Consider the following 25,666-nt stretch of genomic DNA (forward strand, 5'->3'; position numbering starts at 1 on the left):
CAGTGACATTTTACAAACTTCCTTCAGTTACACACACCAAAGTATGCTAGCACACCAGCAAACTGGTGGAAAACTAAGTGCCAGTTTTGCCCACGAAACTGATGTAATCCCAGTCTCTTTTTCCAAGAGCAAAATTTTCTGTTTTGAAAATGTTTCAGGTGGTACTGGCAGGATCAGTCATCTTAAATTCCACTAACTTCCTCTGCCTTTAGTGCATCCTGTTGGCTACTGCGGAGCCTTGGGCCAACCAGCAATAGCAAAAACTAGGTAGAGTGACTTTGACAAAATTGAAACAATCTGAAACTGAGCCTGAGTATGAAAAAATGCTTTTATAGTTTTCTTAATGAGGGGAAAAGGTGATGACTGGCCTTGTGTTCAGAAGTAGAATTTGCATTACTTCTCTTCCCAAAAAACATTGGCCAGATCTTTCAAGGAACAAAGTATTGTTTTAAACCCTCCCACCCCCTATACACTAAATATTGCTGTCTAAGGTTATTCTCTTTATTTTATAGAGTTGTCTGAAAGTCCTGCAGCAATAAATTTATCAAGCAGCTTGCATTTTAGATAGTTGAAAGAATGTATTAATATTCACTGAATATATTATCTGCAGCTTAGAAGAAAAATATCCAGTATTTTCAGATGGGAGATAGCTCTGCTAAGGGTGTCCCGTCATTCCCCCCATTTACCACTTCATTTTCCATTCCCTTTCTCTTGCTCCCCTTGATTAAATACTGTGCTGTGGTGCTCATGAGAATAATTGGGATGAGCAGAAGCATTACTAACAGGAAAAAATTGCAGCCTCCAGCAAGTACTCTTTCTTATTAGTCAATGTGCCGCCTTATGAGAATGTGATTAATTTCAGATCAGAACTTCACTTTAATGATGTGCTGATGTAAAATACTCTATGTGGGTCATTTGTTCCCCCAGCCCCAAAACATCTGCTGGGCATCGAGGTAGTCCTTGTCTTATTTTTACATCTGCGATGACCACTGATGAAAGTATAGCTTTTTATACTAATGCTGTATCTTCACTGGGGAATATATCTTGGTCTGAAGCCTAACGTTACAGAACTAGTAGTAATACAATACTTGGAGGTTTTTCTTTACTCAAATCAAAACTCAGTGAGAGGCCCGTTTTGATTGAACTGTATGCATGGGGAGAATTGGCTATAGCACAGGAATGGAGACCTTGGATTTCTTTTTTTATTGTGCTATGTCAGTAAAAGCCCTTGGGAGTTTGAGAAAAACAATGTTTCTGCCTCCTTGTTATTGTAGCGCATATTCTGAATTATCTGGATCCTGAGATGAAAAATGAAAGAAGCACAAAACATTGATGCTTGCTAAGCTTTGCTTTGGTCAAGGGTGTTGATGTTGGTACTAGGATTGGATGGTAATCAAACCAGCTGAGTCAAAACTGGAACTTTTTCAGATGATTCCATATGGTCAAATTATGCTTGTTGTGGAAATTGTAAGGCAGCTGCATCCTCTTTATAACAACCTTGGACATTTCTAAAAAAGGCAAAAGATCTGGTTCCTAATGATATGGAATTGTTTTGTGTTCGTGTAGGATTTGCATTTTGAAAATCAGGAACATGTGTTTGTGCTGTTTATAAAGAACATCTAAAATGAAAGAAAAACAAAACCAAACCAAACTGACTCCAAAACAAAACCAAAAAACCCAGCATGGAAAATGTCACAGTGATAGTAAGGAAAGAAAAGCATATGCTTATGGTTGTATCAGACTGTCAGGAATTTGGGGAAACAAGGGCTGAATATCCAGCTAAAGTGAAACAGGGATAGGATGATTCTGAATTTTGATGGTTTTAATAAAAAGTATATTTCACTGAATTTACATGATAGTTTTAGCTTCTGGGAGTCTAATGAAGGTGTTCATCAGTGTCTCTTTCACCAAAAAAATCCTTTTCACCAAGCGTTCATTTTAATTCTAAGGAGTGAGAAGAGCACTTTGACTTGCACAGTAAAACTCTTAAACAGAGCTCCCATTTGATGTGAGCCCGTCTGAAGCCAGGCAACAGACTTCCCTAAAAGAGTAAGTAAAGGGCCCATCTAAAATGTCTAGGAGGGGCAAAGATGTTAAGATGCTCAGTTACAGACCTGCTTCAGAATAAGCGCTTTGAAATAATCACACTTGTGCTGAGCTGTTAGTCGCACATTTCTGCTGCCCACTTACTCCTTAACGGTAGAAGTATTTTTCATTGGAGAATGCACTGTTGGGGCAGTCATTTCATTTCATTAATAACTGAATAAATTCAAAAGTGCTGTTTCTTGGTCTTGTTCCTGGCTCCTGTTAGTCAGTGCGTAGTTCCAGTCCAAAAACCTTTCCTGAAATTTAATTAGCCTTGCATTTTAAGCTGGAAGAGCGTAACATCTATGTTCTGAAAGCCAACTTCTGTTTAAAGGAATTTCATGACTCCTATCTGTGGATAAAGAATAGTTGAAAATGTTCTTGAGATGGTGTTTGATTAATTTGCAAGTCTGTGGGATGGCAGGACAGTTTGAGGGACGCTGCATGTAAACTCGTGACTGCTTTGTTGTCTTTGCCAAGCAGCTGATTCAATGAGTTGTTTTGTGAGAAATGAGCAAGTCACCTAGTGCTACTACATCGCCTTTGGATAAATTTGCAGAGCACCTACTAACTACGTTGTGGACTTCTTGTAATATGAGCTCTGAATATACCTGTGAACAGACCACAAGTTACTACTGGATTTCACACAGAGTTTTGCTGTTCATTAGAATTTACTGTCCGGAGACTGAAATCAAGCTTCAAAATAAATTACAAAACCCTATCATCTTTATTTTTTGTGCTAACTTTTATTCTTAAAATTTAGTAGTAGTAATGACTCCCTTATCTGTCAGCATAAAACATAATCCTATGATAGTGTTTCAGCAGATGCAAATGGGTTTGAAATTTTTCTTCAGCAGTACTATAATAAGAAACTGTGGTGTCATAAAGTAATTTCATAACTCATAAATTTGGAAGCCTAACTCTGGAAAGGACACTGTTTTTTTTGACAGTCATAGAAAAATATTCTGTACATCAAACAACCACAGAATGGAGAAGATGCTTTGGTCGCTTGTTTGAATATTGTGTGAATGAACCTCTCCTTTACAGTGTCCTCAGGGAAATAGTTACTTTTCATTTGTATTTATAATTGCTGTGTGTTGACCGCCAGCCATGAGCTGGGAACCAAAAAGGTTCAATGGCCCCCTGACTAGAAGTCAAGCTTTCACAGGCTTTACACACAAGTAGATAAGGAAGGACTTCTCTTAATTCTAAACACACAGTGCAATTGATGATTAAAAAAAAAAAAAGTGTAACATATGAAGAGTCTGGAGATAGTAAGTGAAAGAATAGGATGAATATTTGATGTCCAGGAGATTGCAAATTCTTTCTTGGAGATCATTGAGAGGACAACCTTATTTGGTAAGAAATCCCATGTAACTTGCCCTAATAAATTCCAAGAAAGTCTCTGGACTTCTACAGATGGTAACCTCTGCTTGAACATGTATTTAATACAAGAGTTGTCTGTGAAAGGAACTCTAATTTTATTACCTTATCAGTACTGGAAAATTATCACATACAATAAACAGTGATATAATTATTTTGCTATTTTCAGTCAAGTTTATTTTCCTAATATTGCTTTTGGAAATGCCTTGTCATCTTTTGTTTGTGATGTTTTGTGCTTCTGATGTTTTCCTGTCGTTTTCTTTCTTACTAGCTTAATTTAAAATACCGAATAGGAAGATAGGTCTCTTGTCTCTATAGGCCTTATGCGTATAGTTTCTTGTAGAACCACAGGATCATTCAAGTTGGAGGGGACCTTGGGAGGTCACTAGTCCTACCTCCTGCTCACAGCAGGGTCAGGTGTGAGATCAGACCAGGTTGCTCAGGGCTTGATCCAGCTGGGTCTTGAAAGCCTCCAAGGCTGGAGACTGCACAGCCTCAAGGAACTGATTCAGTACCTGGCTGTCCTCATGGGGAATGAATTTCTCCTTATATCCAGTCTGAACCTCTTGTTTCAATATATGTCTCTCTTAGCTCTTGTCCTTGTGCCATGCACTGCTATGAAGATCCTGGTTCTGTCTTCTCTCTGACCTTCTCAACACTAATGGCAGGCTGCTTTTAGCGCCTCCCAGGGCCTTTTTCTTTTATTTCCATTTGTATCACATCATGTTAAGGGCTGTATTATCAGCTAAAAGCAGCAAAGATTATTTAGTTAGACTATAGAGATTAAATTAGGAGTTCTTTTCTGAGTGCACAGACGATCTATGAATAGAGTTATCTTGATATGGAGTTTAACTACCTCCTAGAATTAAAAAAATAAACACAATCTTTAGCAACTATTCTTTTTGTCCATTGCTGACTTAGAGTACAGGAAGATTGCTTATGTCAGAGGCTGTTATTTTCTCTGACCTGAGTGGAAGGAGTTTCAGGTGTGCAAAAATGAATCTGAAGACATAATTTTTCTTTGCTTTGTGCTTGAGTTGAAACTGTCAGCTAGTAGTAGAAACTACTACTGCTATGGCACATACAGGACAACCAGGTGCAGGTGCAGTCAGCATGGGTTTATGAAAGGTGGGTCCTGCTTGACTAACCTGATCTCCTTCTATGACAAGGTGACCCACTCAGTGGATGAGGGAAAGGCTGTGGATGTTGTCTACTTAGGCTTTAGAAAAGCCTTTTGACACCGTTTCCCACAGCCTTCTCCTGGAGAAACTGGCTGCTCATGGCTTGGACGGGCATACTCTTTGCTGGGTAAAAAACTGGCTGGGTGGCCGGGCCCAGAGAGTTCTGGTGAATGGAGTTACATCCCGTTGGTGGCCGCTCACAAGTGGTGTTCCCCAGGGCTCAGTCTTGGGGCCAGTTCTGTTTAGGATCTTGATCAACGATCTGGACGAGGGGATCGAGTGCACCCTTCTCAGTAAGTCTGCAGACAACACGAAGCTGGGCGGGAGTGTTGGTCTGCTCGAGGGGAGGAAGGCTCTATGGAGGGATCTGGACAGGCTGGATCGATGGGCCGAGGCCAGCTGTATGAGGTTCAGCAAGGCCAAGTGACTCTGCCCTTGGGTCACAACAACCCCATGCAACGCTACAGGCTTGGGGAAGAGTGGCTGGAAAGCTGCCCGGCGGAAAAGGACCTGGGGGTGTTGGTCAACAGCTGTGTGAATATGAGCGGGCAGTGTGCCCAGGTGGCCAAGAAGGCCAATGGCATCCTGGCTTGTATGAGAACTAGCGTGGCCAGCAGGAGTAGGGAAGTGATCGTCCCCCTGTACTCGGCACTGGTGAGGCCGCACCTTGAATACTGTGTTCAGTTTTGGGCCCCTCATGACAAGAAAGACACTGAGGTGCTGGAGCGTGTCCAAAGAAGGGCAAGGAAGCAGGTGGAGGGTCTAGAGCACATAGGGTCTTATGAGGAGCGGCTGAGAGAACTGGGGTTGTTTAGCCTGGAGAAAAGGAGGCTCAGGGGAGACCTCATGGCTCTCTACAACTACCTGAAAGGAGGTTGTCGCGAGGTGGGTGTCGGTCTCTTTTCCCAAGTAACAAGTGATAGGACGATAGGAAACGGCCTCACGTTGTGCTAGAGGAGGTTTAGACTGGATATTAGGAAAAATTTCTTCATTGAAAGGGTTGTCAAGCATTGGAACAGGCTTGACAACAGGCTGCCCAGGGAAGTGGGGGAGTCACAGTCCCCGGAGGTATTTAAAAGGTGTGGAGATGCGGCACTGTGGTGGGTTGACCCCAGCTGGATGCCAGGTGCCCACCAAAGCCACTCTATCACTCCCCTCCACAACTGGACAGCGGAGAGAAAATAAAACAAAAGGCTTGTGGGTTGAGATAAGGACAGGGAGATCACTCACCAATTATGGGCAAAACAGATTCGACTTGGGGAAAAAATTAATTTAATTTATTACTAGTCAAATCAGAATAGAGTAACGAGAATAAAACCAAATCTTAAAACACCCTCCCCCCACCCCTCCCTTCTTCCCGGGCTTAACTTTACTCCTGAATTCTCTACCTCCTCCCCCCGAGGAGCGCAGGGGGATGGGGAATGGGGGTTGCGGTCAGTTCATCACACGTTGTTTTTGCCGCTCCTTCCTCCTCAGGGGGAAGACTCCTCACACTCTTCCTCTGCTCCAGCGTGGGGTCCCTCCCACGGGAGACAGTCCTCCACAAACTTCTCCAACATGAGTCCTTCCCACAGGCTGCAGTTCTTCACAAACTGCTCCAGCGTGGGTCCCATCCACGGGGTGCAGTCCTTCAGGAACAGACTGCTCCAGCGTGGGTCCCCCATGGGGTCACAAGACCTGCCAGCAAACCTGCTCCAGCATGGGCTCCTCTCTCCACAGGTCCACAGGTCCTGCCAGGAGCCTACTCCAGCGTGGGCTTCCCATGGGGTCACAGCTTCCTTTGGGCATCCACCTGCTCCAGCGTGGGGTCCTCCACAGGCTGCAGGTGGCTATCTGCTCCACCATTAATCTCCATGGGCTGCAGGGGGACAGCCTGCCTCACCATGGTCTTCACCACGGGCTGCAGGGGAATCTCTGCTCCGGTGCCTGGGGCACCTGCGCCCCCTCCTTCTTCTCTGACCTTGGTGTCTGCGGAGTTGTTTCTCTCACATATTCTCACTCCTCTCTCTGGCTGCAACTGCTACTCCCCTGTAACTTCTTTCCCCTTTCTTAAATATGTTATCCCAGAGGCGCTACCACTGTTGCTGATGGGCTCGGCCTTGGCCAGTGGCGGGTCCGTCTTGGAGCCGGCTGGCACTAACTTTATCGGACATAGGGGAAGCTTCTAGCAGCTTCTCACAGAAGCCACCCCTGTAGCCCCCCTGCTACCAAAACCTTGCCACGCAAACCCAATACAGGCACTTAGGGACGTGGTTTAGTGGTGGACTTGGCAGTGCTAGGTTTACTGTTGGAGTTGATGATCTTAAGGGTCTTTTCAAACCTAAATGATTCTATGATTCTATCAATGCTTCTAGTACCGTGTATTACATGAAACAGAAGACAGTGTTCACTATCCTGAACAATTATTTTTGTTGATGATGGAACAGAGAAATTTAGAATATCTATGTGATACAATGCATAACCATGTGATATAATGTATATGGATACAGAAAGTTGTTACGATTGTTATACTTGTCTTTTTATATCAGTAAGAGACAATGACAAGTCACACGGGAAGAACTTGCATGGTGTCTTCTTTTGTAGTACCTTCAAATCACCAGGAGTGGGCCACAGTCCCATAACAAGATTATGCCCAGTTTAGGAGCTCCCATGAAGAAATAAGCAGTGAGACAAGTGATTGTCAGTCACAAGTTAAGTGCTTTTTTTCAAGTAGGACTTTGTTCTGAGGATTTAAAAAACCCTTTTGGCATAATTTTTTTTAATTTGCTTTTTAAAAGCTTTTTTCCAAGTGAAATTTTGAAATATAAAGTTTATATATAAAGGGCAGAAAGCAGTACCATTTCATCCTGTTATTTTTAGTTTCAAAAGAAAGCACGTGTTTGGTTGAAATCCAAGTATAACAGAGAACGCGGGTAGAACTCCTGCACGCAGAGTTAATTTAAAAGTATGCCAGAAAGCTATCAGGTCTGCCACTCATAACAACAGTAATGATGTACTTCTTAAATTCTGGGTAGCATTAATATTTAAACTCGTATACCTTTCCAGTATAGTTTAAATTTATGATACAGAACCCTGAGGCAAAAATTGAAGGCAATTATGCTGCAGTATCAATATACATTTGTCTCTTTCAGAGATCCAGGAAGATGTCTGTTGATTGTTGTGCCTAGAAATTAATTTTTGATTACGTGATTTTCTTAACACAAACAGACCGCCGACTGTCATTCCAAGTCATTCTTTTGGGAAATGCATCAAAATTAGGATCTACAGGCTTTCTGCAGACTCAGTGCATTTCACCAAGAAACTTATTTTTCCTCTTAGCCACTCGGTGGCAGTAGGCTTCTTTGTAACGATGAAAGCTGATGTAAAATGTGCCTGTGCTTCGGAGTAGAAGGCTGCTTGATTTCTTGTGTAGTATGATAGCTAAGCCTTTTGATTAAAATATAAATTATGTTTTACTTATTTTATACAAATAACAGTGTGATAATATTTTGGAAGCATTTAGGAGAAGCATGCCACTCTGAAGTGTAGAAAAATGTGTTGAGACGTGGGGAGGAAAGTAAGCGAAGTGCTCTGGTTTCTCAGCAGGTGAGGCCTGTGACAAGGAAGTCTGTTTGAGCTTTTATTTCTGATGACGCCATTGTCATAACCAGGGAGCAGTAACCCTGCAATGCTATGAAATTGGCAGTGCATCGTCCTTGGGATTGGAAGTATCTGAGATTGCTCAGTAGTAAAGAAGACTGACAGATAAATTACCATGGCAAGTCAAATCCTTATGTTGAAGCTCTGCAAGGTTAGGCACCAAGCTTCAACTTCAGAGTTGTGTGGTGTGGCCTACAGGGAAGAGATGCCTAAAAGCACTGGGCAACTGGTAGGCTAAGCAGTTCTCCTTGCGGCGCGGAGAAATGGCTTTAGTGAAGCGATGGACAGGCTGGCTCAGCACACTTTCACTCTGCCTCTGTAAGCAGCAAGAGATTGGAAAAGAAATTTGCAGCTCTTTGAGTAGCAGAGTTAGGAGTATACAGTTGTTCAAAGTTGTTGCTCGGTAGCAATGCAAGTACTATATGGAAGGGAAAATAAAATCCTACTGTATTGCTGCATAACAGAGGTTAGGCTTGGTTTCCTTTTTCCTATAAATTGTCTCAAGACGTTTCAGAAAAGAATGATTTAATAGCACGCAGACATTGTACACAAATGAAAGAGCTAAATTTAATGCGATATGACAACATGCAAAAAAAAAGTAAAGATATCTTGTGAATTCTCTTTGTTTAATATTGCACTAAATTGTCATTATTTCTGTTTTTTAGTATATGAACACTGGCATAAAGACATTGATCGAAAGACACACTTGGCGTTCTGCACAGGCATAGGGTGCTGCAAGTGAAAGAAGCCATTATGGCTGAGGCAGTTACAGCTCTCCAGTTTCCACCTGGCTCCTTTTCTGGCTGGGAAAGCAGAATATGATGTATGACTGCTCCTGGGTCACAAAAGTTTACATCACAGACTGTTAAGATAAATTACCTTAAAGAAATTTATTTTAACACTTCTAGTGGTAACTTGTGGAAGTTCAGAACTGAATACTTGTTCCATGTGTCCTCATAAGGTTGCAATAAAGTAGAGGGGGGATGGGGTTGGTGATCTCCTCGGCTATCCCTGCTGAATCTCCTGCTGAATGTGAGTGAAAAAAATCACTTAGATTTGTTTATTCTGAGACTTACTATTTGAATAAGCTAGACAGACATGGAGTAGGTGTGGAGACGGTACCTTCAGGTTGAAGAGATTACCTGATGTAATGAAGCAGAAAGTGTATCAAAGCTCACAGTTTCTCAGTTGACTGATGTTCCTTTAGGTTATGCTGCCTTTCAGGTGTAATGTTTCTTCTAGTTTATAGCTTCGTCAAACTCAAAAAAGTAAAGCAAAATACAATCAGGTGTCAATTTTTTTCCTCTTGTTTCATATCTAAACAAGATAAAGATACAAGTTTAATATTAGTTATAGTAAGTCAGAGGGCTTTTGCAAGCTATATAACAAAGCAAATATAGTGGCTCCAGTTCTCCTGCAAATGCCTTTTTTTTAAAGCAGAGTGTCATTAAGTAAAAGCAGATTATCACCTGCTTTTTTTCCAAAAGGCTTGAGATCTGCTTTTCTTTGGACACTTACCCCAACCCATGCAGTAAGTGGAGCATATGAAGGATGTTACTTTCGTCAATGCAAGCATATCTTCCACTGGGAAATGTTCAAAGGTATAAGTCTGAATCCTGGATTTTTATGGCCCACAGACCATGGGTATATTGATGTAACCTGATAAAATAGTAAGAATAGCTAATTTTGGAGTTCTATTTTATACATGGCAAATACGTGAGTATTGGTAGCTTTTCTCTGCTTTATATTTGATAAATGATACAAGAATCTTTAGTGTCATGTTTTATTTTTGTAGATAGTGCTTGGAAAATCCTATAGATGAACAGTTATTGCTCTGTTCATGGGTGGTACCCGAAGAACACTGTCTGACATGCATTTTTGCACACTAAGATTTTTTTTTTAACATTTGATATTTACGTTCTCATAGATTAAATTGGACTTTTCCCCAGGAATCAGAATGCCAAACTTTCATTGATACACCGTATTGTCAAATTTTGCAGTGCTAGTCTCCTGTGTATACTGAGGGAAAGGAAAACAACAAACCCATTACATCTTTGCAGTTCATTTTTCTGTGGATAGCGTGAATCTTCATCTTGAAGAAGGAAGTACACACTGTCAAATTATTTGGAGTGTAGAAGGGCACTTGCCTTGGGGCTGAAGTGCAGGACTGGAGTTGAGAGCAGTGCAAGCTCATCACACTTGTGATGAAGTACTGCCCAGGTAGTGACCAGTAGAAGGAGAGTGAAGTTTTAATTTTTGTTTGCTTTCTCATCCTCTAAAAGAACAGATGACAACTGAAATTAGTTTGATGTGCTTATAGTTGTAAGTGGGTATGATTTGTTTGGTTTGGTGGTGGTGGTTTTTTTTTTAGTGTTCTGGCCCAGTACTTTCAAACGTCTGCCTCCTGCAGTCCTAAATCTCTGTCAGTTGGGCAACACGGCTGTTGTGTCTATGTGGCACAGCTATTTTAGGAGGTTAAAGTCATAACTAACTGGTCATCTCTCAGGTAGGACTGTTCCTTACACCTTTTATTACCTGGTCATTGGTCTTTAAATGGACTCTATTCGATGGTGAGTCAGAGCCGGGAGGAAGATCCTGAAATAGTATGTTTGTGGTGACAGGTGCTGCTGAAGCAGATGAACTGATGTTCTGTCTGTATTTGTATGTGTTTGACTGTATTGAAGGAACATGCCTGTTCCTCAGTCAGTTTCAATTATCACGTTTAGAAATAATACAACGGTAGTGTTTACACCTAACCTTTAACTCAGTAAATCTCTGACTACAATAATTTGTATACAGTTCTCTAATAGCTTAGGATCCTCACCTATCTGATGTGAATACAGATTTAAAGAAGAAAAACCTCTCCCTTCTCTTAGTAACAGCAGGCTACCTATGATTTTGCTGGTACATGCTCATTGTTTCAGGAGCTGTAAGGATGGACACAGGGAGTTTAGCAGCTAGTATGGCAGCACAGACAAACCTGTTTAAGAACCTCTGGCAAATGAAGAACTCATCTCTTGGTTTTTTTAGTCACTTCCACTAGGTGGACATTTGCTCAAATTACAATACAATAAAATTAAGCAATTGCCTGGTACGGCTGAGTAAGGGAGGAGCAGAAATGAAAGACTCTGTTCTGGTCCAAGCAGTGCAGCCATCTCATTCTGTGGAGTAATTTCACCTGTCTCTGATTTCTCTCCTAAAAACAACAGGATGTTGAGTTGGTCTGTATTAATTAGTATATGGAAAGTAATCACAGAATATTCACTGTTTGATCGTGTAGCAAGCAAATGAGTTTTAAGAGCACTGGAACTGGGGAAACCTGACTTGCAAGGGGATTTATGTTTTGGGACAGATGGATCAATGTCAGTATCGAAGAAGGATGTAGGGTTCAGCTGAAACTTCCTGCAGTCAACAAAAAAGGATATTTCATACCCACCATTGTAAGGTGTGAGTTTATACAGCACTTTTGCTCATAGCAGACGCACTGCTTGAATCTCATCCTTTCATCCAAGTATCTGCTGTTGCTTAGCTTCCACAGTTTGCCTTTAAGACTGCCACCTTTCTGTCAATTCAGTTAATGTTGCTAAAGAAGTTCAAAATTTCCTGGGAAAAGAACTAAAAAAGTTTGTGCTTAGATAATGGGATGACATCAACCTTATTCTTTAGGAAAGTAGGCTAATAAGTTGTCATTTGTAAAAGTACAAGTGCACTTCCACTGTAGAGCTGGGAATAATAGCACTGCATAGTACTGAACACCAGAATGGCATTTACATGTGCTGGCTTTATCATAATGACTATATTTGCTTTATGACTCCAATAAATAGAAAGAAAACCGGAACTAATTTTTGGCATAACGCGGTCTATATGTACAGAATTAAGGCCGTACAAGGTATGGGCTTTGATATTTGATCAGATTTCTTTTGCTCAGCACATCCAGTAGCATCTAATCTTTATGTAGATTCTACTGCATGTTTCTAAAATCTCTTTACCTCTGTACTTTCCTCTTTATCTTACCCTAAAAGCAACAGCAGCTACAGAAGGTGCTTACATGCAGAAAAGCATCTTAAAAATAGGGATATTGACTAAGAAAGAACATGTCACTCTATTTTGGATGTGTGAAGATGTCTGCTAATCTTTGTAGACAGCGTTATTAGAACCTATTGACTGAAGTGAGGTTTGAATCTGGGTGAAAATCAAGGCAACAAGAGAAAATCAAGTAGTTTTTAACATCACTGATGTTGGTATAGTACAAGTACTATAGTAAGTACTATACTGAAAAGCCTAGTACAAGTGCTTCCTCATTCTAGTAAACATTTGAAAATAATGGCAATCTACCATTGCTAAGACAGTAAATATTTACTGTGTAATACTTCAGTTTATTCTGTAAGGTTCTGACTACATAGACATTGAGGACAGGTCTCTTAAATTAAGAGTCCAAGTTCTTAGCATAAATTTGAGCATTAAGGTTATGTGTTGTTATATGCTGAATAACATTTTGTGGTAAGTATTCTCCAGATGAGTTTATTTTGATGGCCCTACTGAAGCTTAGTCCATGAGGGTTCAGTTTATTCACATTATGGGAAAAAAAACCCTGTCCTTAGCGCTGAGCAAGTCTGGATTTTTGTGGTGTTGCCAGTTTTAGAGTGGGAATGAAACAGCAACATTTTGTTAACTGAACCTATAAATGTTGCTATCCTATTCAAAACAGAAGACTGTGTTTTATCTCTTTCTGAAAGAAAATCATAACTGTACTAAAGAAGTCTACCCTGTGATGTATGTATTGCTGATTCTTTTTAAACCTAGACTTTTGACCAAGAGGCTATCTTATTTTAGGCCTCTTAACAGTATGCCCTGAGCACCTAGCCGTTAACAAATAATGAGAGCATTGATTTGCTGAAAGGAAAAAACCCAAAACTGGAGTGCATTAGAGTATTAATGAAAAATTTATTCCAATTAGTATTGGGGGGACTGCTTTCTACCCTACTAAATTAGGCAGCTGGGAATTAATGGCAAATGAAAATCATTATAATGACAGTCTTTTTTGGTAAGGATTTGAGAAAGTTTCTGACAGTGTCACCACGACCTCAAAGAGTTTCGATTGCTCTTTATACTGAAGATGCGTAAATGTTGATCAGTGAAAAAGGTCTTTGGAGTACTTTCTAGCAGAGCTAAGTCTTTCCTGACTGTCTCAGGTCTGACGTCTAACTTAGCGTAATAAGCTGCCCATCCCCGCTTGTTCAAATAGCAGACTTTTCATGTGCTCAGGATGAAGAATTCTGTGACTAGATATATGATATTTAATGGCAAACCAGAGAGCCTTTAACAAGGAAGTTGCTGGTTAAGTGAGTGCATATTTTCAGTCGTTGTCCTTTTTAACAAAAAATACGCTATGTCTTTGCTATTCTTTATTATATGCACATTATTTCTGTTAAATTTATAGGAAGAATGGGAACTGTCAAAGAAATATTGCAGATGGCATTTAAACTGCAAAACCACACAGTGAACAGAAATAAATGGAAACAGAATTGCGGGTAAAAGACCCGTAAGCAGAGTGAAGAACAGGTTTTGTGCTTTGCTTTGTGGCAAATCTAGTACATAGTTTTTTAGAATACTGTTTTCTTGTGAAGAACCAGACACTGATCCAATCTCTACAATATGTGTATAATGTTATTTGGGCTCCATATGTATGTATATATAATATATGTCACATTATTATGTGAGCTTTCACTGGTTAGAATGCATCAGCAATTACATTTTCCCAATCTGATAAACCTGACATCAGTCTGGTTTGTAAACAGCTATATTGACTTTAGGAAATTGCTGAAGGATTAGATGTCCTGCCAGCAAGTAACAGTTTGTGATGCAATTAACATTATTAAGGGTTGTGTTGTACTGAAAATGGACTGTGAATTCATTGCCTTACCAAGTGAATCATCTTTAGCTTCTTCTTGGGGCTCTGAAGCAGTAATAAAACTAGTGGTGGAGTTGGGGTAGGCTGAACAGACAGGGGTGCCCAAAAGCTTAAGGAGTAGCCTAAATATTTGCCCTGGCCTTAGTTCAAGGAGTGTTATACCTCTGCAGGAGTATCGTGTTCTCAGGTATTTCCCCTTTGCTCCTACAAGGAGATCATCCCCTTAATAGCGTACTGACTTCATCAACAGATTTTTTTGGGGGGGAGCAGGGGATGTACGCAAATGATGTGACACAACCAGATTCTGTCAGTTATCCCTGGTTGTGGTTAGCAAGGTGACTGGCAGCTGAATGTACAGGTTTGGTTGTCTCTGCACCTGTGTAAGTCATGGGAAAGAATTGGATACTGTTCCATAGGTATTCATGCTGTTCTTCCATTGTGCTGTCTAGGGGGCTAAATATTTGTTAGAAGAAAATGCACATGTGGATACTGAAAGAGATAGTCATTTTAAGCATCAAAGAGTTTTGAAAGTACAGAGGAGAAGTAACAGAGCCTGTAAAATGTATGCATTACAGAATTTCCAGCAAGGGGTTGTTGTTTCTCAGTCTCTGTGAGATTTAGATACCTCTCCAGGATGGAATATTGTATTTTGTACTGCTGATGTTAGTCAAAGCTTGTTACAGGTTGCCTTGCTTCCTCAAGTTCCCAATTCACTGCCCATTCAACTGCAATAACCAAAAAAATCTGTCTTCTGGACCAGTAATTGCCATTACAGTTTTTCTTCAAAAAAAAGAGTAAAACAAACAAAGTGGGGAAAAATATGCACTAGTGGAAAAATGACATTTGAGCAGAAGCCTTTCTCAAAGAATGATTTAAAACCTTGTTTACCAGAGCAGCCGTAGGCCAAAGTTACCATGGAGACAGAAAGAATTCAAATAATATTAGCAATAGCATATCTATTATGATATTGTATTAACGATGCTATAGTAAAGGGTCACTTGTGGTTTCATTTACAGGGCTCACTTTTTAGTGATTTATCACCAATATTACAGGCTACAAATTAGAATTAGAAACAGAAGGTTCAGCCTCGAATTGGCTTGAAATAATATTGGGAGGGAAAAAGTATTAAATTTTCCTGTTACTAGACAAAAATATTTTATTTATTTAATCATATGTCTAGGAGAGCTTTGAGTTTTTCATATGTAGCAAATTCTTAGTCTTTTCTTGGAAATAAAATAATGCTCAAGCCATAAAACAGATTATCTTCATTTGGCATCCAAAAGTACTGACTCCAACAGTATAGATGATACAACTAGAACTGGGACATTTTGGGGAGAGGTTATGTGCAAGAAGAATCGATCATTTCTTGAGCTTGGTACCATATATGTACCTTTTCCTGCATTGCTTTTCAGAAATACTGAAAACACATGCTAAACAATGTTAGTCGTGTTTGGGGAAACGGGGCTTGAATTCAGCTGTGTCTGCCAGATGGATGTGGCTGGTGCTGGATGGTGGCAGAAGGAGAATTGTTCTGATGTGGTTTGTCAGAAGAATAATATTCTTTAAAGAGATTGCCATGATTTGCCCCTTAGGAGTGGTAGTGGTTTATCAAGATTATAAATGCCAAGGTTCTCCCTCTTGTATCCCCTGAATTTAAGTGTTTCTTTTTTTGGTGGCCAGGTGGTCACTTAGCTGTATGGCTATATCCATATCCCCTCCTGCCCCCCCTCCCGGTGTACTACTGGCCAAGAAAAGGCAAAAATTAAATTGAAGATTGATTAAGTATCATAAAGCAATTTTTGACCCTTTAAATGTTGGCTGAAGTATTGACTTGGGTGCTGGCAGGACACAGCCAGAAGTTTCTAGTTGCCGAAGTCTCAATTGCCAAAAAGTTTAGCTGTAAGTTATGTGTTTAATTTTAGTGGTTTTGGAAAAATTTACCTGACCAATCCATGTGTTGAAAAACCTGTTGTACTCACATCTTTAAGGTATATACAAATCAGCTTCACAGAATGGTCTAAATGATATCCTATATAAACGGAGGATAGAGATACTCAAGGAGCTTTTTCTGTGTTTGGCAGAAAAACCTGGCACGGGATGTAGAAAACTTTCCCAAAGCTATATGATGATAATGACTGCACTAGAATGCTTGCATAGTGCTTTGCCTATTACAAAAGCTGTAAAAACATTAACTAATCCACAAAGCAAATTATGTGTTGCAGATGTACCCTCTGCTGGGAGGAAAGCATATGTGTGTATGATTGAGGGGAAAAAAAAAAATCTATTAAAGGAGGCTTTATTTGGTCCTTTTAAGCTTTATTGCATTTCTTTGACTGTATTTTCATACTGTCTTAACAGAAGATTTTTTTTTTCCCTAGGATTTTGTTAATGAAATTATAGATTGATGTATGAAAAACATATACACCTTTTTCTTTTTGAACACAAAAAATCCAATTGTCTTGGTTCTGTTTACAACCCAAGTTAATCTGAGTGCTCTAGAATTATTTGAAAAAATGGCAGTCAGCAAAGTGCCTCTCTGTCTGAAATGATACTGTTTTTTCTTTTATTCACAGACTCAAATCTCAAGCTTTCTGGTGCACATAAGCTTGTGCACATTTTAAACGTGGCTTTTACTTTCATATTCTATTGCTGGGTAGTGAATTCAAGGTTAGGTGATTGCTGTCTTTATCAGCTTTGTCAAGAGCTGATCCTTGTCTAGGGTTGACTTGGACCTGGATTTATTAGAATACTTTAATAGATGCATAAAGTATGCCAAATGCTGAGGGCACCTGTTGCCTCCCAGCTCTCTAAGAGTTGTTTGTCTGTGCAGCTGGCCTGTGTGTTGCAAGCGGGTGCGTGCACATACAAGCATCCGTATGTAAGTGTAGGAATTTAAGATGGCTGCAATGGGGCTGTTTAGGAGACTGACAAATGAGGCCAGTTTCGCTGGGGTGCTGGTACCGGTGATGGCAGTGGTCCTTGCCATCACCCTCACTGAGGCTGTGGGGGCCAAGCTGCTGTGCTCTCAGGTGTTGGAAACTGGAGCTAAAGCGTGCTGCTTCTTCCTTCCCCATCTTTGCTCACTCATTGTTGGTGCTTTTGTGCTTCTCAGCCTCCTCCCCAAAAGGAAAGGGAGGGGACCTTATCTGCCTCTCCTGTAGGTCATCTTATTTTTGGGACCAGGACTAGTTCTGCTTCCATCACGTACCTTTCCTGCCTGTTATACCACCTTTGTTGTCACCTTGCTGGGTTTTTTTTTTTTGCTTGCGTGTTTTCCTGTACATCGTTTTTGCAAATACGCCACCATTCTCTGTTTGAGTCTTTGGAGTTGCATGTTATTTATATACCTGTGCTTAGCAGTGTTATAAAACAGTTGTATGTTGTTACCAGTTATACTATTAGTGGCATTGCTGTGTTACAAAACCACTGGCTATTGCCCCTCCATTTTAGTGTGCATATGTCTGAGTTCAAGGCAAGCAAATACTAAATGTGGCTTTGGTTACTCCTGCAAAGGTGAGTCCGTTGGCATTGGTGCTCTCATAGGGGCAGATTACGCTATTGCACTATGATCAATGCTGCCGACCCGTGGCTTTCAGCTGCATGTTATCCTCACCAGTGTTGTAGTGTTCAGATGACTCAACAGCAGTGAATGTATCCAAGACCAGCTGGCAGCATCTACAGCTGCTATGTAGGAAGAGAAGCCCTTGTAGGTTTGCGGTGGGAGGTGGGCTAGTGACCTCTGGCTGTCAAAGTACCCTACCATATGATCCCTATGCGTGCTGTCCCAATGACAAGAAAGCTGATTAATGTGGGGAGAGTGAACATTGGTGCTGTGCATCAACACGGTATTTGCTTGAATGCTTTTGCCCATGGATTTCTGAAGGTAGGTGCCACTTTCCCCTGTTGTCTAATTCTGACTGACACCGTGGCCAGACAGGAGCACAGTCAGCTCCTGTTCCTGCCGCCAGCGGTGCTTGGGCTTTGCTGTATTATACTTCTGTGGCTTTGGCGAGCTGACCATATTGTGGCAGAATGAACCCTGGTGTGGGTGAGTGCGAACTGAGACCTGTTAGGAGAGTTCGTTAGTTATAATCACTCAGGCAAAAGGAGCATCGTTGCAGACATTGATTTAATGCACAGAGAGAATCAAAAGGGCAGAAACAAGAATATGATGCTGAAAGTGTGCATGCAAAAAATATTTTGAAGAATAGTATGATGGATCTGAGCTCTGTAGTTAGACAGTTTCCTCCACTGATAATTTTCTGTCTTTGGTTCTTAAGGGCACATTAATTTATAATATAAATGGGTTTCTACACGTTAGCTACAGAAAATGTTCTTACCAAACGCTACAAGATTTATTTTTTTCCTTTCTAAAGTCTCTAGTTTATTCAAGTAGGGAATAATACGCTTTTTGGGTGGTGCTATTCAGGAAAAAAGAATGCTTTTAAGCTGCTCTTGGTGTATGAAAGGCATCCATAAGCTTTATATTTGATACAGAGATTTTTAGGCTGTTGGCAGGGATTCTGTGTTTTTAAAGGTTTTTCTGTTTGCTGGGTTTTGTGTACTTTCATTTTCCCTTTGAAGTGTGTGGGAGAATGCAGAAAGGGAAATACTTCATTATGTCCATGAATTATTCAGGTACGGTTCTAGGAGTTAACATTACTTTAAATAGCTCAAGGTCTTTCTTTTTTCCTTGAGTATATCTCACTTTTCATTCTTATGCTGATTGTATGCCATGTTCCTTTGCTGAATACAATTTTGATGAAGTACTATCTTTTGGCAATCTCTAGAAATCATTTCAGACTTGAAATAAGTATTTAATTCTGATCTTTTCCAGCATCAGATATGCAGTGACCCTGAGTAGATACAGGTGAATTATCATACATATGACTTTACAAAAGAATCAAATTATTCTCCCTAGAGTGTGTTTTCTATGTGCTCTTGCAAAAGCATTGATCTCAAATAGCCTCCCACATATATTTCTACAGTGAAGGAAAAAAGGAATCTATAATATTAAATACTAACATACTATTATACATGCAATACTAGGCTGTTTTTCTCTGAGAGGAATTTTATAAACCACATTCAGTACATCATTTCAATGGGGAGGCATGAACACTAAATCCTTATATTTTGGAAAAAAACCCAAACAATAAGATATGAATATCTGTATTCAGAAAATAGTTAAGAACAATAACACAGAGGAAGACTATCAGAAAGATGTCTAGAGGACAACATGGGGAGAAAGGAAAACAAAATAGAACCCAAAGCATGTTTTTGAAAAGTGAGTTTTTAAAATTTTGTTCTTGTTGTTCTGAAAATATCTTTGAAAATCCAGTGATCGCTGCATAATCACTTATGCAAATAAGATACAGGCTATTATGTCAGGGGAAAAAAGCTTTAAAAAATTATTCCCCTGGATTTTAGGGCTTTCCTGATGTAGTCTAAAGTGACAGTGAAGTAGGATTACAGATTCTTGAGGAGAAATACATGTGTATACAACATAGGTGATGATGAAGAACGGCATTTCAAAGAGGGATGCCTGTGACCAAAGCTCATCTGCTCAGTTTGAATTGCAGCAGCGGCAAATATTTTGCATAGGCACGCATCAGAGGAAGCACAGTGACAAAATGCTTTCCAGGAAAAATAGTGTGTTTGCTGAGCACAAGTGCAAAGCTTGATCACAAGATGCATTAAAGATTAAAATGTAGTCAATATGTTCAAGCTCATCGATAGTAAGGTTATATCAATGTATGTATAACCCGAGTTAACTTTCAGTGACTTCTGTGAATACTATCTTCAGCAATATATGTGTCTGATAGAAATGTTTATGAACTGAGTAATTGCAAACATGTCAGTGCTTCAGTCTTGTAGCTGCATTAAGTTGCTTACTGGACCTCAAGTTCTTAAAGGTCATGAACTATCTCCAGGCAATAGTCAAGATTTTGTTGCAGTATCACTATACTGTAATGAAATAGAAATCTCAATCACCTTTGTAAAAAAATCCCTGAAAAACACTGAAAAATGCCAGGCCCCAGTGGTAACCGCTGTGTGGATACATAAAAGTACTGGTCAGAAAAAGAATCTGCATCCCCTTGCTCGGGAGAACAAAACTTGCCAGGGCTGAATCTCCCTCAAGATAGCAGCATAGAAAATGAAGAAGAAACAGAAGCCATTGAACATCATGTTGACTAGGGACTGCATGGTTATTAGAATAAAATTACAAAATAACGTATACAACTTTCCAAAGATGCTGGTAATGACAGAGAACCTGTGTCTGCTGCCTTTAGGACCTTGCTGTTACTTTATTATTTCAATGGTATGGGAGCAAGAAGTCTAGAATAAAAATGTGTGACAACATGAAGAAATGAACCTTTTGATTGGTGCCATTGATTGCTGGCTGTTTCAAATGGGCAGATTTGTCACCTAAACCCAATTTTCATCTTGGTTTTGCATATTAGTTGTAAATATTCAGTTCTACATGGATTTACCCTGCTTTGTTTATATATATTGTGCAATTTATACGATTTTGCTGGGTCCATTTTGGAATGAATTGCATTGCTTAACAAAATAATATGCTTTAGTGTATTCGTATATTCATATGTATGTTTTATTGTCATTTTTGAATACCAGAGTAGTCAATTTTTGGAGGAGTATACTATAATTCCATAAGCAGTAATTTCACTAGGTATTTATATGTATAAGTTGGTTATTTGAATAATAATTAAAAAACCACATAGTAAAAGGGGCTTCATAAAGAAACGTTATTTGCTTTTTGTTGTTTGATTAAGCCTAATAGTAGATTTGAGACCTGTTAAGTTGAGCACTTCATATGTATTTACTACTAAAGCTGTTTTTATTTATTCCAGCTTTCAAACTCATTTTAAGTGGTGTAGACTCTGAGGTGGAACAGGTCTAAAAATAATGAAATACTTGACTATTCTGTAAAAGGACTGAAAATTCATGTATTATGCATTAGATTTCGTTTGAGTGATTATAGGAAGGGAGGCTGGGAAGAGAGAAAGACGGGGATAGGGAGGGAACTAAGGAAGGAAGCCCCCTTCAGCAACCCTGAGTAAACTTGCTATCCAGATACACACCGTCTGGCTGGGAGGAACTGTATGTCTAATACATTTCTATCTCTGTAACGTTTCAGCTGTTTCTGAACTATATCCATGCAAATCACTCCGTATCTTTTGATAACAAAACGATTCTTAGGTCATGTTTCTTAAGAATGTTAAGAAAGCCTGGGCCCAGTCACAACTAAATTGAGTACCATTGAGTTCAGTGAGCTTTGAGTAAGATACCTAGCTGTTGGATGAAAAACAGCAGTTTATACTTGTTGTTGCTGAAAGAATTTTAAATATGAAAATTGTTACTGAAAAGTTACTGATGCCTTGAAATATTCTTGGATTAGCATCTTGTTCTGCTACAGCCATTATCAGTTATCGGAAGTAGCCTGAACCCTTGTACAAGTTACTACTTTTTATTCTGAATCAGTAACATATAAAATATCACTGTTAAACTCTTGTTTAAATAGGAGCTTGTTTAAATAACGGTGGTAGTTCATCAAGTCAAAGGTGGAAAGAGTGATAGGTAAACTGCGGCTGCAGCTTGTCTTGACCAGGACAAACTGAGACACATGGGCAAATGATCGACTAAGTAAGTGGGTTCACGTGTTCTTCTCGCAGGTTATGATCAACTTACAGATCAACTGGAAGAAAAAAGCACCGTCATGTTAATTTCGAGTCCATTATAAAGGCAAAACAGTGGTAGAAGTCAAGCAGACACCAGAAGTAGGAAATATGTCTTAAGGCTTCTGAGGGGCTATTAGAGTCAATAAAGAGGTTTTTGCTGCAGAGCTTCTGCCATAACTAAAAGGTTTGCCTCCAGGAATAAATAAAAGGTATGCCACCATAAACAGACAACAATTGTTTCCTTGGGACGTTGAGGGAAGCATTCATTTCTTTTTCTTTATGTAGCAAAGCCTTGAAACTATTCACTTTGAATGCTCTTTAGGGCTTGATCTCTCTCTCTGTTTTCTTATTTTAAAATTTAATTGAGTTATTCTTCAAAGAATGCAGCAGCAGTGGTGAGGGGGAGAACGAGGAAAGGGTCAAGAGATATTAAAAAGAAATTACAATTGTTACTGATTGTCATAGCAACAAAGGAGTAATGGATCCTGGCAAGGAGGCAGAGGGGCAGAGCATGTCGGCGTGCACTCGCAGCGGTACTGCCGAGCCGTTCTGTGGCATTAGGCAGGTCATTCTAGGAGCCATTTTCTCTTACTATATTTTCTAATTATATGTTTTCAGAAAATATTACACCGTTAGGACAGCGCTGGGAACCGAACTAACGTTCTCTGCTTGGGTGTGCTTTTATGCATTCATCAGTTTGTTTCTGTTTTGTATCAGTGGGAGGACTCCACCCGCAGAGGTGTGTGATGAGAGCAGGGAAGCAGCTGGACTGACATCACTGACACTCCGGGCAGGTAGAGCAGCGCTCTCTGCCAAGCCCTCATTCTTGCCATGATGGGCAGTAGCTGCTCTAATTTGTTAGTTTCCAGTTGTGCGATTAGTCTCTTGATAAAGAACAAGTGAACTCCTCGGGAAAGAGGGAGACTGTTTCTCTGGTGGAGGTACCTCTGAGAAAAATAAACCTGGGGGAGTTTTTCTTTGTCGCTTTAGCTTGCCTACTGTTGTTGGTGCAGTCGAAGAGACTGTAGGAAAGAGAAGGCAAGGAGGTCACAGGTGCATTGGGAAGGCAGCTGGGAGCCCTCAGCTCAGGTGGACGAGCAGAGATGTTGCTGTGAGGAGCAGAGTGCACATCAGCCTCGCAGGACAGAGAGGATAGACAGAGCATGGTTTGCCTCCACTCTGAAGGTTACTGCAAGCGAAGACCTTCCTGAAAGACAATAATATGCAGGAGGAGAGTTGTATACAGACTTTTTCCTTTTGGTCCATCTTACCTGGTGGAGTTTCTTCAATTTAGAAAACTGTCATTCTGTTTGTGTGTGTGTGGTTTTTTTTCCAAATCAAATAGAATTTGTTTTTTGATGAAGGCTGTGAATCACTACATTTTTGCAGGCAATCTCCCAAGATTTCAGACCACGTGTAAGTTACTGCACAAGATGTAGGAGATGCTCAATTAGCATGAAATCATGCTCATTACTACTGGTATGGCTTATCAAAGGATGCTTAGCATTAATATTAATATGGGTTCAGTTCATCAACTGTAATATAGATGATAATTTTAAGGTAAAGAATAAACCTGTGTACTTCAGCCTTTTTACATTTTGCCTCTACTGGTATGAAAAACTTTCAGCTGTTGCTTAAAAATTGCAGGGTTTGTTCTTCTGGACTTTGTCACCAAAATGCTTTTCTTACATTAATAAAACAATATATAAACAAGGTGTGTTGTACATTCTCTGAGTAGTTTAATATACCATTTGATCAAGCTCGAGTGCATAATAACATCTAAATTTAAAAAGGGAGCAAAAAACCCCAAACTCTTCCTGTGTTTAGACATTGTTTCTGTATCTTCATCTGCTCTTAACTTGCCATAATCATTGATTCTCCTTCTGAAATACAGCTGGTAATAACAATTGGACTGAAGATACTTCAGTTGTGTCAGGTAGTGCTCTTGGAATTTGTGAAAAAGAACAGAGAACAAATCTTAGAAGTGTCTTACTGCTACTATTTTGAAAGATACTTGGGTCCTAAAGGATACACACAAGCCCTAAATGAGTTTTTCAATCTTCAATGTTTTCACTAGCTCCAACAGTGATTCAAAAGTTATTTAAGTTTTAGGTTATCTGTAACATTGAGCAATATGTGTTCTCCCACTTTCGTTTAATACAGAACACTTTTTCTTTAAAATTTTTTTTTAGTAAACTAGTTTTAGTTCGGGTTTGTTATGTGTTAATGCAAATCCAGACTAGAAAAGTTTGTGTCTACCTAAGTGTCAGGTACAGTAACCTGATACAATGCGTCTGTGTATGGCATTTTCATGTTTTATTTTTTATGCTGTTGTATGGTATAGTAATAAATAATTTAGTTATTGAACGTCTACATTTTGTCAGCATGAGGGAAAGAAACAGTCAGCATGACGAAGGCTTGTCAGCAGCTCTTTGAGTTAAGATAGAGGGAATAAGATGTTGTGTGTTTGATGTCACTGTAATGTTCATGTGATGTATTTTTTCCTTCTGTACAATGCTACTCACTGCTTATGTGGAGGTCTCTGCACTTGACAATTGTCACTTTCTGTGCTTGGCATCTGTAAATATAGTAACAGCATTAGCGGTGGGTTCTGTATCTCAGAAGAGGTTTTCTCGTGCTGATGGTAAGTCAGGGAAAGAATGCAAGAAAAATTCCTTGTGTTGCCTGCGTGTTGGTTGTGAAAGAGCAGAAAACAGAATTTGAAGAAATAATTACTCAAAAGGGTTGAATAAGTGTAAGTTGTGAGTGTGAATAAGAATTGGCATCTATTATGGGGGGAAAATGCTTCAAAGAATTAGAAGGAACATAAAAAAATAGGATTGGAACTGAAATCAGGGAGGGCTTTTGCTAGTTTAATGTATACTACTGTTATATTTCTCTGCTTTTTGTACAGCAGATTGCTATACAGAGATCTCACAGACAGCTTGATACTTTGTGATGATCACCTGGCCTCTTTCGCACTCAGTTCCCGTGTTGTCTGGGTTACATTTGTGTTGGGAGCACGTGAGATGTATGAGGTGCCAGCATCTCATGCAGGATCTGCTGACTTTTTTTGCCTGTGAATGGACTGAAGAATTAAGCCTGTTGCAATATCACCTGTATATTTGCAAACAAGATGCCAGCTGGAGAATGCATGAATTATCTTTGATTAGATGTTGCTGACTGTGGAGAAAATCATGATATTATCACAACAAAAGAAATGACCATAGAATAAAATATACATGGGAAGACAACAGAGGATGAATATCTCTTTTCATACGTTGAGTATAGCAACTTTAGGTTGGTAAGGGCTAGAGAAAACAGTTGTCTCATTGGCTCATTTTCCAAAATTGCCAGTGGTGAGCATAGGAATGGGGAACAAGAAAGACGTGAACAGTCCCGGTGTGGGTTGCCTTCTCCCTGCTGCTGTTTCTCCCTGGATGGCAGAGAGGAGAGGCGTTCTTCAGCCATGGCTCCCTGCATGCGGCTCTGTCCCCTGACGGCAGGGTGTCTCTTCTGAGACTGACTGTCATTCCTGTGTCTGGCTGCAGGCACTGGTTGCCCTGGCAGGGCCTCACAAGGGCTGAGCTGAACACCATTTCATGACCCCAAATGAAGCCTACACAGTGATATCGCTGTACTCGGAGTTTACAGAGTAAAGGTATCAACCTGAGACATAACTAGTCGTTTTATCTTCCGAGAAGCTAATCCTGTAGGGAAAAACATAGTGTGAAAAGCTACTGTTTTGCTCTCTCTTGATTGTAGCCCCC

The 25,666-nt window shown here is 40.0% G+C and overlaps 1 protein-coding gene across 5 annotated transcripts in view; it reads left to right on the forward strand.

Moving 5' to 3' along the window:
* The window catches only part of CCSER1 (coiled-coil serine rich protein 1), a 719,834-nt gene that overhangs the window by 100,873 nt on the left and 593,295 nt on the right, over positions 1 to 25,666 (forward strand). The window lies entirely within an intron of this gene.

The sequence above is a fragment of the Gymnogyps californianus genome, chromosome 4 (genome assembly GCF_018139145.2).
Source record: "Gymnogyps californianus isolate 813 chromosome 4, ASM1813914v2, whole genome shotgun sequence".
NCBI classification, from domain to species: Eukaryota; Metazoa; Chordata; class Aves; order Accipitriformes; family Cathartidae; genus Gymnogyps; species Gymnogyps californianus.